Here is a 13,028-nt window from a genome sequence, read left to right on the forward strand (position 1 = left end):
GTGCTTATAATAGTTTTTGGGAGGAAAGGGGACAGGGCCACGGGGATGACATGCACTGGGGAGAGTGCTCAGCACTCCCCCCTCAGAGCGCATGTGTGTTTGGCCGGTCGCCTTGGGCCGGCCAAACACACATGTGCACAGGGCTCTTTGGCTGGGCTGGATAAAGCCTGCGCAGGCTCCCAGCCAAACCTGACGCTGCTCTAAGCAACGTCAGGATTGGAGCAGGGAAGGCTTTGGAGCCTGTGCCTGCAGCACCAGCGAAAGGGGAGGAGCAGAACAGGAGCAAAGGGTAAGTGTTTTTTTATTTTTGTATTTAATTTAACTCAGTTACACCCCCCCTCTCGGGTGCCGCCCCTTTTAGTAAGCGTGAGACGCGAATGTGAGATATGCAAGCTGGTTTTATCCTTAGTCTTCACTCACAGCCTATATTGACTTGCAGCTGGCATGAGATGACCATTCATAATGACAAGACCGGTCTCCTCTTCATCCAGATACATACCCCGAATCACCAACCATATTCCCATTTCAACTCCCGGTAGATTTTATAAATGAATTATTAAATTGAAAACGCAGTTCTGAACTTGGATGTGGCTGGTCCCTCGTGTGATCACACAGAATATGATCACTGTACTACTTGTTTGACTGCTTCCATATGTGCTGTGATCCCCAAGTTATTTGTTAGATTATTGAGCATCCTATTTTATCAACCACAGATTGAGCCTGAAGCAGTCCCTGTATGTGCCTCAATTATAGATCGTGGAATTACATCACAGTCAAATCTGTCAAACTGTTGTCAGATGTTGTCTGTAACTGCTATGGCGATATGCAGCTAGAGCATCTGTGTGCATGCCTTGCTCCTGGATCAGTAGTGGTATCCTCGCCATTATGAATCATTCTACGCACAAGAGAATTGGGAGTATTTTTATTCCTCTTCAAACCATTTCTGGTAGTATGATACACCCTTAATCTAAAAAAAAAAAACTCTGCATTCATTCGCTCTTTGTAATACCTTTGCTCTGTAGCATGTTACTCTGCTAAGAACAAGCTCAAGTCTCAAAACATTTTTTTACTTAAAGGAATAGTGGATTCGTTACTCCTATTCGAGATGGGGGTTCTCCTTGGTAGACTTAGCACATGCCATTCTAGAAATACTTTGTGAGGCCAGTAGCTGATACACATATACGGCAAAGACTTTCCTTGTCCGGGGTTTAGTGAGTATGAACCCACTATCTGTGGAATGTTTCCTTAATGGTAGGGTTAGTGACTAACACCTTTGCTGTCCTTTGGAGGTACCTGTGACAGGGCAATTACAAATCCATGCTGCTTGTGGGATGCATATCCTTATCTATGGCTTATCCCGGTGTGCCTGTTGAATCGTCCTTTGTGTATGATACATTTGTTTCTGTTGAAGCCTTAGTTTGTATGATAGTCTACCCTTTATGGGTCTTTCTCTGTCCATGGACAAGGAAGGTAAAACTTCTTGTGGGTGGAATCCTTTCTTTGCCTAGTGTTAGGACTGGTATAACCTATACTGTCATGTAGAACCTTTCCGTTTTTTGTGGGTTCACTTTAACCCTCTGTCAACTTCCTCCTATGTGGATTGAGTGGGCAACATTTTGCTGTCTGCGAAAACTGGTGTATTGTTTGTGTGGCTGTTTTCTCGCTAGTCTGTGCACCCTTCTCTGCCCTTCCCCCCCCTACTCCACCGTTTGCGTGCGAGCTTGTTTGTGAACACGTATCATTTGTGATTTAGTTAATATCTTAGTTTTCTCCACAGTACCACACCAAAGGTCTTGTGGATTTCCAGGCAGTTCCCTTGATGATGCTTTGATCTCTGGGATGCGGCTACCGAGAGCTATGGCTGCTCTAATTTCCTTTTGGATTTTACATGTCAGATTAATTTTTTAAGTCTGTTTTATTTTTGTTTCATAGATTTGTTTTTGATGTTGTAGATTTTAAAAATACATTCTTAGAAAGTTCTTCTGTGATTAGTCCTTCTTATATTTTGTTCTATTGAAACTGCATCCTCTGAGTTTTTCAATTGGTTGATATCAAATAAGTTTAAATTACAACGTTGTGTTTATGGTGAGGTTTATAGGTAACTGAATACATTATAGTGGCAAACGCTCAGGTTATTAGCAACAAGCCAGAGCCTCCCCCTCTCTGCTCAGTTAGGTCTGCATTTCCCATAAAAATAAAGCATTTAGTTCTGGTTCGCGGGATTTTCTGTAATCTTCATAAAGGCAGAAAAATGTGCCTCTATTGTTTTTAAATAAATATATACATGCCCGTTTTGGAAAGAGTTTAAAGTATAAAGAGCTTCTAAGAGGCAACACTTTCACATGTTTTAAATATCAAATGAAACCAAATCAGTCAAATAAGTGTTGTAGTCTGAAATCACCAAAAGATGCAGACTATCAAATGAAAAAATAAAACAGTAAATGGCGCACCATGCATTAATCTATGTGAAGGTATGAAAACTGACCCTGCGCTACCTCTATATTTTTGCAAGATATTTTCATAACGTAGAAATGTCTTTCCAGCTTACTTTTCTTTAAGTTTATCAAGAGGTATGACCGTGACATCTTTATGGTCAGCCTTTCAGCATCGTACGCTGTGGGTGCAATATTTGCAGTGAGATGCCTTTCAGAAGGCTGAGGACTAAAAAAGATCTATGCTTTGGCGCTGCATGAGGAAATCTGAAACAATTCTCCAGCTTCTGTAAAGTCACTATTGATGTAAAGGCTTATCCAACCACCACTGCTGAAAGAACCAGGTCACATACCAAAGGTTTCGATGTCTGATTCCGTAAATTGTTGCCTGTACCTGAGGCCTTCAGAGCACTTGGATGTGATGTTAAGATATACTTTGTCATCAAGTTCTTTATTGTCAATCAGGATGTCTTTTTTTTTTTTTTTTGGTTGCCTGAACCTCAAACCTACCTTGTAAGATTCCATGAACCCTAAACAGATGTAGTAGGGAAATCTTACATAAATACACTCTGAATCCTAAAATGGATTTTACTGATCTACATTTTCACCCATGGGTTTTGAGCCAAAGCGACACCTGTTCTCAACCACCTGGACCACAAAACGGCCTTTTCCTAGGCTTACCATGATTGCTTCAAATTAGATGTTTAGAGGATACTAAATATCTACGTATATGAGACTAAGGATAAAGTGTTACTTGTCAAATAGCATGCCTGGTAACCGTGGCCATATAAAATAACCTAATGGATTATATTTTGTATCGTAACTTGTTAGCAGAAAGATATTGGCTTCCTTCCAGAGAGGCCTAGAGCTTTGACCATCCATAAAGCATCCACTGCTGCTCTGGTGAAGATCATCCCTAATATTTGCAGGGCCAAGGCGTGGAGATGATGAATCCAGAGCAAATATTTTGTTAGGGTAATGTCCCCCTGTAGAACCTCTTTGCTTTAGGATTCCTTGCTCAAGATGAAGTTAAAACTGGTATTCTATTGTACTCTTTATGGTTATCAGAGAGATCACCATGATGCAAAATGATAAGGTACTTGTAAACCTAGATCTCCAACATGGCCGTTCAGTCAAGGAATAGGGCCAGTGGGTTCTTAATCTCGGTGCAGCGGTTTCCATGACTACTTTTTGTTTTCCTTTGCTTTTCCTTTCCCCTTTTTTTTTTTTTTTTTTTTTTTTTTAATGTACCTTGTTTGACGTTTTCACGTTATTTGGCTATTAAGAAACGTCTTGTATCTTGTTTCGGTTTCTAAAATTGAATTGTATATTTTAAAACCTCATACTATTTTGGGGGGGTATTTCATTGACTATGAACGATGAAGCAGGATCACAAGCAAATAACTTTCTAATTTGACAGCTGCCTTTGTAAAAGTTCTTTCTGATCAATTCTTCTGCTTGCAGGTTCTTACTTTTCCAACAGCTCAGGGCACCAGTCACTGGATGTGCAAAACAGCTGACATCTTTCCTGTAAGGGTAGCGGGCTCCATTTTGGGCTGGAAATTATGCCATTGTCATGTCATTGGAGCTACATAGTGCCCACTCTGTTTGTGCCCTTTTTTTTCCCTCCACACTAAGATGTGGATCCAGAGCGCTTGCCTTTCAATGTTTCTATAGAGCATTCCATACAAATTTCAATGCAGTGCTTAGGGAGGACACCTCCCTCTTAATAAGTCCAGGGTTCAAGCCTCAATTGTGGTGGGTAAATGTTGATCACTGACATGACTGTGGTGCTTTGGTTAAAGGCATGTCTTGAGGTCCTATGACCTCTGTCACTGTATGAATCCTAAGGCCATCAAGGAACACAAAGCAAGTCTATTTATGGTTCGCATTCACAACAAACGTTTAGAGTCCATGCCATTCATGTCATAGGTCTAGATCTCAATCTAGGTTCTCTTCCTCTTTCAAGTCTAAGAAGGCATAAGAAAAGAAGACATTGGGTCACCTCTTCAAAGCATCACTTTTTTCGCTCAAGCTTTTAGTCCCTGAGAGGTCTCCACCGCCTGCTGAGTCATATTCTAAAAACCAATTGGTAGAGATTACTCACCCTGGGGAGCCTCTACCAATGGTGCGGTCTGCGTCTCGGCCAAATTCAGGTCCTGCTCAGGCACCACTGGGGCCTGTACAAGTGCTTCTCAAGGTAGAAATGGACTGTCTTTCAGGTCCACCCCCACCTTAATGTTGCATCATTTTTCAGAAAAGCAGTATCTTCACAGAGGGTTCTGCAGCCTACATCTAGCCATCCCTGAGCTATTACTGCCCTTTTATTTAGGCCTAATGGACCCAGTCAAAGCATGTTGTGAGAAGCCCACCATTGCCCTGCAGACTTGTCTGAAGAGGATACAGACCAGCAGAGGTGGCCCAGTCTTTTTCGGGCCACGAGTCCTCAGAGCCGAATCCTGGGTCTTTTCTGATAGCCCCTTTGGATATAGAGTTGAAGAAAATGGAGGTGCCGTGTAACGTTTTTTTCAGCTAGCACCGTAGCCTTGTACTCTATAAGGGTGACCTGTTTGCTGGGAAGATACTCCCTTAACTTATGGAACATGGCTCAAATGTTCTTTCCCAATTTACAAGACCATCTTCATGGCCGTTTCGCTCATGTGCTTTGAAATGGCCAAGGTGCCTGAAGACAGATCATTAGAGTGCAGACACAGCAGATTCTGTTGCCAGGGCCGTCGGATCTTTTGTGGTTCTGAAGAGGCATGCGTCGCTCCGTTTAGTGGGAGATGTTCATTCACACTTTATGGACATGGCATATAATGCAGCAAAGCTTTTTAGGGTTAGTCTCTTGAACGCTTCAAGTCAAGCAAAGCAGTAGTTAATCTTTGGGCTTTAAATCCCTGGCAAAAGATTATCAGTTTCTAACATTTGTGGTATCTTCAAGAGGGTTTCATTGTATCAGCGTCAGCCCCCACAACATGTCCAACAACAGAACAAGCTCTTTGGCCAATATAGGGGCAGAGGTAAAGGCAGGGGCTGTTAGATCCTTCAACCCTCCTCCTCTTCTTTTTCCTTGCCATTTGGAAAGCCACTTTAGCTTGTCATTGAACGGGCATGTGCAGCCTGTTTGAAGACTGGTATCCTCCTTTCTACAGATTTCGAAAGCCATAACCATTGATCAGTGAGTCATTTGGATCGTAGAACGTGGGTAATACCTCTACCCTTCCAAAAGACTCCTTCTCTTTCTGCCCAAGCAGTCCGTTCATTCACGGGATTAACTTTGATTACTACAGCAGGAGCTGTCAGGCCTGCAGATAGGAGTGGTGTAATGTGTACCAGAGTAGGAAATTGGGCTTGGTTGCATTTCCTATACGGCATAGTTCCCAGGAAGCATGGTGGTCTTCAATCAATCCCAGACCGCAGGTTCTTAGACATTTACCCATGCAAGAAAAGTTCAAGATGCTGCCCGTGGCTCTGTTCTTCTAACACTGCAAGTGGAAGGCTGGCAGAACCAATATTTTTACATACTATAAAGGAGGTACCTTCATTTTAGTCATTTTAGTCTTTGCTCCATATATAACCATATACAAAAAAAAAGTGGAATACGAGAATGGGTCCCCCTCACCAGAGGATATAGAGTAGTTTGCCAAAGGCTAGGATAGTGTGGAACCCCAAGAAATCTAGAAGACCCCAGCGACCAGAGGTAAGTTACCTGGTCATCCCAGAGGCTAACATGGGGACTCTTAAATGGAGTATTGCACGAACAGGACCAGGCCGGTGGAACCTAATGGTGGATTCCAGATGAAGAGGACCTGCAAGAGAAGGGAACAAAGTCCAGTCCATGCAGGAGTGTCCAGGAGGGGTGGGAGGCAACATCCACCCTTCTGTAGGTGAAGATCTGGGTCAACGGTGGTGGATGAAGTCCAGCTGTGAAGTCCGGGAGCTACAGAGGAGTCCCCGAAGTCACCTAGGAGCCATCCCTCAACGATCGCCGGATTGCAGACGGGTCAGTGGTAAACAGGACTATCAACAAGCACAAAGAAATGCAACTGGAGCTCTTGCAGATTTGCAGAGCTGAAGAGGACCAACAAGGTCCTAGGGACTCGAACCATGGAGGGGAGTCGGGCTGACCCTAAGAAGGCAGGAGAGCCAGGGAAGCAGTCAGAACCCCCACGAGCAACCCACTTGCAGCAGGCACAGTAAGTTGCAGTGAGGCCCAGGCAGCACACCTGAAGAGTCCCACGTCGCTGGAGCAGCAGAGAGGCGACTGCCCTTGCAGAGGTAAAGTGCTGGGGTCCTTTGCTATTTGGAGCCTGAAGAACCCTTGGAGCAGGGGTCAACAAGCCTTGGTTGCTGCAACAGTTGCAGTGCATAGGGATTCCGTCCTGGAGAAAGCGGTAAGGGCTCACCATCTCCCAAGTTGAACAGAAGGCAGAGAGGAGCCCGCAAAACCATCACCTGTGTTGGAGAATCATCACAGGTCCAGAGGACAGCAGATCCCAGCAGCCTGACGTTGTTGCCTTGGGTGGCTGCAGATGCATGGGAGTGACTTCTTCACTCCCAGAGAGATTCCTTCTTGCTTCTTTGGTGCAGCTGAAGTCTTGCCGACCCCAGAGGATGCACAGCTGTGGAAATGTTGCAAGGAGAGGCCGTCTTTGTGTTGTAGTCTTGTACAGTTCCTGTGAAATCCAGCAGCGGTTCTGGCCGCCAGGAGCAGAAAAGGTGGTTGGAGAGGAGTCCTGGTGGAGTCTTGCACACAGAGTCTGGGGACCCACCCGCGAGGGAGTCCCTAAATAGCCCAAAAAGGGAATTGGTCACTTTGCAAGGTGACCACCTATCAGATTGAGTCATTGACGTCATTTGCCTAACTTGAGCAGTCAGATGCTCCCAGGGGCCTCTGTCCATCATGGTTTCAAGATGGCAGAATCAAGTGGCCACCTGAAGGAGTTCTGGGCACCACCCCTGGGGTGGTGATGGACAGGGGAGTGATCATGCCCCTTTCCTTTGTGCAGCTTCACGCCAGAGCATGGGACCAGGGATCCCTGGACTGGTGCAAACCAGATTATGAAACAAGGGCACCAAATGTGCCCTTCAAAGCAAACCAGTAGCATGGGGAGTCCGTCTGCATTGGAGTGGTTATTCCCAGGTCTATGTTCCACTGTATAGTCCATTCCCTGTATGGTTATGGGCCACCTCAACAATTTGGGATTTTCACCTTTCATTTGCTTAAGCTATAGGAGGGGCTTGTGGTCTGTTTGAACAAGGAAGTGACCGCAAAACTGGCATGGCCTCTGCTTCTTCAAGGCCCAGACCATGGCAAAGGCCTCCTCTCAATGGCGGGCCAACGCTTTTCTCTGAGGGTCAACCTTCTACATATAAAAGCAGCAGGTTGATCCTGGCCCTCTTCGTTAAGTTGAGAAAGTACTGCCCCAATCCCTACCTTCTACATATATAAAAGCAACAGGTTGATCCTGGCCCGCTTCGTTAAGTTGAGAAAGTACCTCCCCAATCCCTACCTCTGAAGCATCTGTCTGGACAGTGAGTTGTTTTGAATAGTCTGGGCTTCTTAGAATGGGTGTGGAGCACATGGTCTGTTTCAGTACATCAAAGGCTTTGTGGCAGCTAGCTGTCCATAAGACATTTGTGGGCATCCTTTTGGATGTGAGGTAATGTAAAGGGACTACAATGGAGCCATATCGTTTTATTAACCTTCTATAGTACCCAGTCAGGCCTAAGAAGGCTCTGACTTGGGTTTGAGTGATGGGGGCAACCCAATCCATGATGGCTTGGATTTTGCCCTATAATGGCTGGATTTGGTCTCCACCTATGAGGTGATCCAAGTAGACCACTTTTCCCTGCCTTATCTGGCATTTGGATGCCTTGATAGTGCGGCCTGCCTTTTCTTAGACCTCTAGCACAGTCCCAAGGTGGACCAGGCGATCCTCCCAAGTGGAGCTAGACAGCTATATCCTCTAGATAAGCTGCACTGAAGCTTTCCAAGCCTTGGAGAACTTTGTTTACCAACCTTTGGAATGTTGCAGGGGCATTCTTCAAACCAAAGGGCATGATAATGCCGTCTTTGATTTTGCATTGTCAGATAACTTGATCTGCCAATAGCCTGCAGTCACATCAAATGTACTGAGATACTTTGGCTGTAACCAAAGTATCTATTAGTTCATCTGCCCTTGGAATTGGATGGGCATCAGTCCTAGTGACTGCATTAAGGCCTCTGTAATCAACACAAAAACTCATTTCTCTTTTTCCATTTTGGGAGTGATGTTTGGGTACCAAGACTACAGGACTTGCCCAAGGGCAGTCTGAAGACTCAATGACTCTTAAGTCCAATATCTTTTGCATTTCTTCCTTGATGTAGTCTCTGGCATGGTCAGGCTGCCTAAAGATTTTACTTTTTACAGGCAGTCACCTGTGTCAATATCATGTTCACACTAGGTTATTGCTCAGGTTTCAGAGAAGAGTTGGGAGAACTGTCAGAGAAGATTTCTGCAGTCAGATTGTTGCTGGTCAGAAAGGCAGTCAGCAAGGACTACTCCATTCACTGAGCCATCAACTGGGTTGTGGGAGAAGAGGTTGGGGAGAGGGTCACTCTTTTCTTCCTGACCTTTATCAGTGGCCGTGAGTAAAGCCATGGCAGCCCTGTCATAATAAGGCTTCAGGCGATTCATGTGAAGCACCCTGTGGGGGCTTCTAGGAGTGCCCAGGTCAACCAAGTAGGTGACCACACCCTTCTCCTCAACGATATGGAGGACCACTCCACTCATCTTGAAGTGCCCTGGGAACTACAGGTTCCAGGGCCCACACTTTGTCCTGGCTGATACAGTCAGCACAGCCCCATGGTCATGCCACTGCTTTTGCAGTTCTTGCCTGGCCTCAAGGATTTTGATTGACCTCTTCATGTACTCTGCCATTCTAGATCTTAGCCCTATTACATAATTTATACCATGTCTTCTTTGGGGGGTTTGATAGGTTGCTTCCAACCCTCTTTTACAAGAGCAAGTGGACACTCAATTAGACTGTAGCCCACTCCCTTCTGTGAAACTTCCCTGCAGGCGAAGAGGAGACAAGGCAATAGGACATCCCATCACCTCCTGAGTTTTTCGGAAAATCCCATTATCGTGCCTTTTAAGATTTTGTTGAATCTTTCAACTAAACCATTTGTGGATGAAAAGGGGTGCTGAATTTGTATGTCACACCATACTCCTTCCGCATACCTTTCAGGTATGCAGGCATGAAGTTTGTACCTCTGTCAGACACCACCTCCTTAGGAAAACACACCTGGAGAAAATTCCCAGGAGGACCTTGGCCACTGCAGGGGCTGTAGTGGTCCTAAGAGGAATTGCCACTGCAGAGTCTGTAGTGGTCCTAAGGGGGAATTGCTTCTGGTTACCTGGTGGCAAGATCTACCACCAGTATAAATCTCTTCCCAGGTGCAGTTGGAGGGTCTAAGCGTCCAACAATGACTAGCCCCACCTTCTCAAAGGGCACCCCAACTACTGGTAGTGGAATTATGGGGGCTTTTGGAGTGCCACTGGCTTGACAGGTCACACAGGAGCAACAACATTCCTGTGTGTCCTCAGACATATGAGGCCAGTGAAAGTGAGAGACAAGTCTGTCCCAGGTCTTGCTTTGTCCCAAATGGCCTGTGTAGGAAGCTGGCCTGGTGAGTGCTGGATACCTATGGTACTTACCCCTTATACCTGATCCAGGGATCCCCTTTCAGTGAAGTGTAGGCAGTATCTAGAAGCCAGGCTTTCTAGAGGTAGCTGTGGATGAGCAGCCAAGGCTTATCTAGGTGACATACAAAGCTCATGCAATACCACTCCAGTCACACAGTACTTACACACAAGAATGAAAACACTTGGTTGTACAAAAATAAAGGTACTTTATTTTTGGAACACAGTATCAGAAAATACTAGAGGCAACCCTCCAATAGGTGGCAGGAACAGTGCACAGCATGTGAATCTGCAGCGCAACATGCCACGAACAGATGTACACTGGGTAAGTGACATTTTCCATATATATATATATATATATATATATATATATATATATGTTCGATGGCATGTGTAGCTGCAGATACACATGCTTTGCACATCCCGCCATCTAGTGTTGGGCTCGGAGTGTTACAAGTTGTTTTCTTCGCAGAAGTCTTTCGAGTCACGAGATCGAGGGACTCTTCCCCTTTCGGCTCCATTGCGCATGGGCGTCGACTCCATCTTAGATTGTTTTTTTTCCGCCATCGGGTTCGGACGTGTTCCTTTTCGCTCCGTGTTTCGGTTTGGAAAATTAGTTAGAATCTCGGAAAATTCGACGGTATTGTTTGCGTTCGGTATCGGGTTAGTTACTACAGATCGACACCGACTTTTGAAGAGCTCCGGTGGCCCTTCAGGGTTTTTTCTATCCCCCGTCAGGGCCTGGTCGGCCTGACCAAGTGTCTCTTCAAGGCTGATGGAACAGACCCCATTCTGCTTCTGCCCAAAATGTCACAACAAGTATCCGTATACAGATCAGCACCTGGTCTGTAACTTGTGTTTGTCTCCAGAACACAAAGAAGATACTTGTGAAGCCTGTCGAGCGTTTCGGTCGAGGAAGACATTAAGAGACCGAAGAGCGAGAAGACTGCAAATGACGTCGGCGCCGACAGGACAAAGGCATTTGGAGGACTAAGAGGAAACCTTCTCCATCCAGGAGTCGGACTCGGACAAGCTCGATCCCGAAGAAACGCCTAAAACCGTGAGTAAGACGTCGAAACATAAAACTCACGAGAAGACCACAAAAGCCCAGGGGACGCCACCGCCAACAGGCCATGGCTTAACCCGTAAAATAGGTGACCGATCATCGGCACCGAAAAAGGGCACGCTTGTGTCGAAGTCATCCGACTCTGGTCGAGATACCGGCACACAGCAATCTCGAGCCCGAGACAGTGGCTTCCAGTAAGTTCGGCACCGAGACAGCGGCACCGAAATGGGTCGGCACGGAGAGACCACGACCCCGAAAATAAAGAAAGTGTCATCGGAGCCGAAAAAGGCTACCGAAAAGGTTTCCATTCCGAAACATCCAGCCTCGGAACCGAAATCAGGTTCCTACACAGAGGAACAGGGATTGTCCTCCCAAATGCAAGGACATAAGTTCGGACAAGAACTAGAATCAATGGAGCCAGATTACACTCAAAGGAGGCTACACATTCAAAAGGACACAGGGAAGATAAGCACTCTTCCCCCAATTAAAATGAAAAGAAGACTTGCCTTTCAAGAAAAAGACAAGCAGCCACAGGCAAAGGTGGCAAGACAGACAACTCCGCCACCATCTCCACCACCATCAATGCCCACATCACCGGTAGTCACTCCACCACTGATGCAATCCCCAACACATACTGCAATGAGTCAGGACGATCCCAACGCATGGGACCTTTATGATGCGCCAGTATTGGATAACAGCCCAGACTGTTACCCAGCGAGACCGTCCCCACCTGAGGACAGTACATCCTACACGAAGGTGGTCTCAAGGGCAGCGGCTTTTCATAATGTCACCTTGCATGCAGAACCGATTGAGGATGACTTTTTGTTTAATACACTATCCTCCACTCATAGCCAATACCAGAGCTTACCTATGCTACCTGGAATGCTAAAACACTCCAAACGGGTTTCAGGAGCCTGTGAAGGGCAGGGCCAGAACTCCAAGGGTGGAGAAAAAGTATAAGCCACCGCCTACAGACCCAGTGTATATCACGCAGCAATTAACACCAGATTCTGTCGTAGTAGGGGCAGCTCGCAAGAGAGCAAACTCTCACACCTCGGGAGACGCACCACCTCCAGACAAGGAGAGTCACAAATTTGACGCTGCAGGGAAAAGAGTTGCAGCACAAGCAGCAAACCAATGGCACATTGCCAACTCACAAGCACTTCTGGCAAGATATGATAGGGCTCATTGGGACGAAATTAAGCATTTCATAGAACACTTACCCAAAGAGTTCCAGAGAAGGGCACAACAAGTGGTGGAGGAAGGACAAAGTATCTCAAATAATCAGATACGGTCAGCAATGGATGCAGCAGATACAGCTGCAAGGACAGTAAATACTGCAGTAACAATAAGGAGACACGCATGGTTGCGTACGTCAGGATTCAAGCCGGAAATACAACAAGCCGTGCTGAATATGCCTTTTAATGGACAGCAGTTGTTTGGGCCGGAGGTGGACACTGCTATAGAAAAACTTAAAAAAGACACTGATACGGCCAACGCCATGGGCGCACTCTACTCCCCACAGAGCAGAGGCACATTTCGCAAAACACAGTTTAGAGGGGGGTTTCGAGGACAAGCTACAGAACCCACAACCTCACAAACAAGGCCCACTTAACAAAGTCAATATCAGCGGGGAAGTTTTTGGGGGTAATATAGAGGGGGCAATTCCAAAAGAATAGAGGGAAGTTCCAAAGCCCCAAAACTCCTCAAAACAAGCAGTGACTTCCAAGTCACAAATCCCCAACACATAACACCTGTGGGGGGGAGACTAAGCAATTTTTACAAACATTGGGAGGAGATAACAACAGACACTTGGGTACTGGCAATTATCCAGCATGG

This window comes from Pleurodeles waltl, chromosome 11 (genome assembly GCF_031143425.1).
Source record: "Pleurodeles waltl isolate 20211129_DDA chromosome 11, aPleWal1.hap1.20221129, whole genome shotgun sequence".
Lineage (NCBI taxonomy): Eukaryota > Metazoa > Chordata > Amphibia > Caudata > Salamandridae > Pleurodeles > Pleurodeles waltl.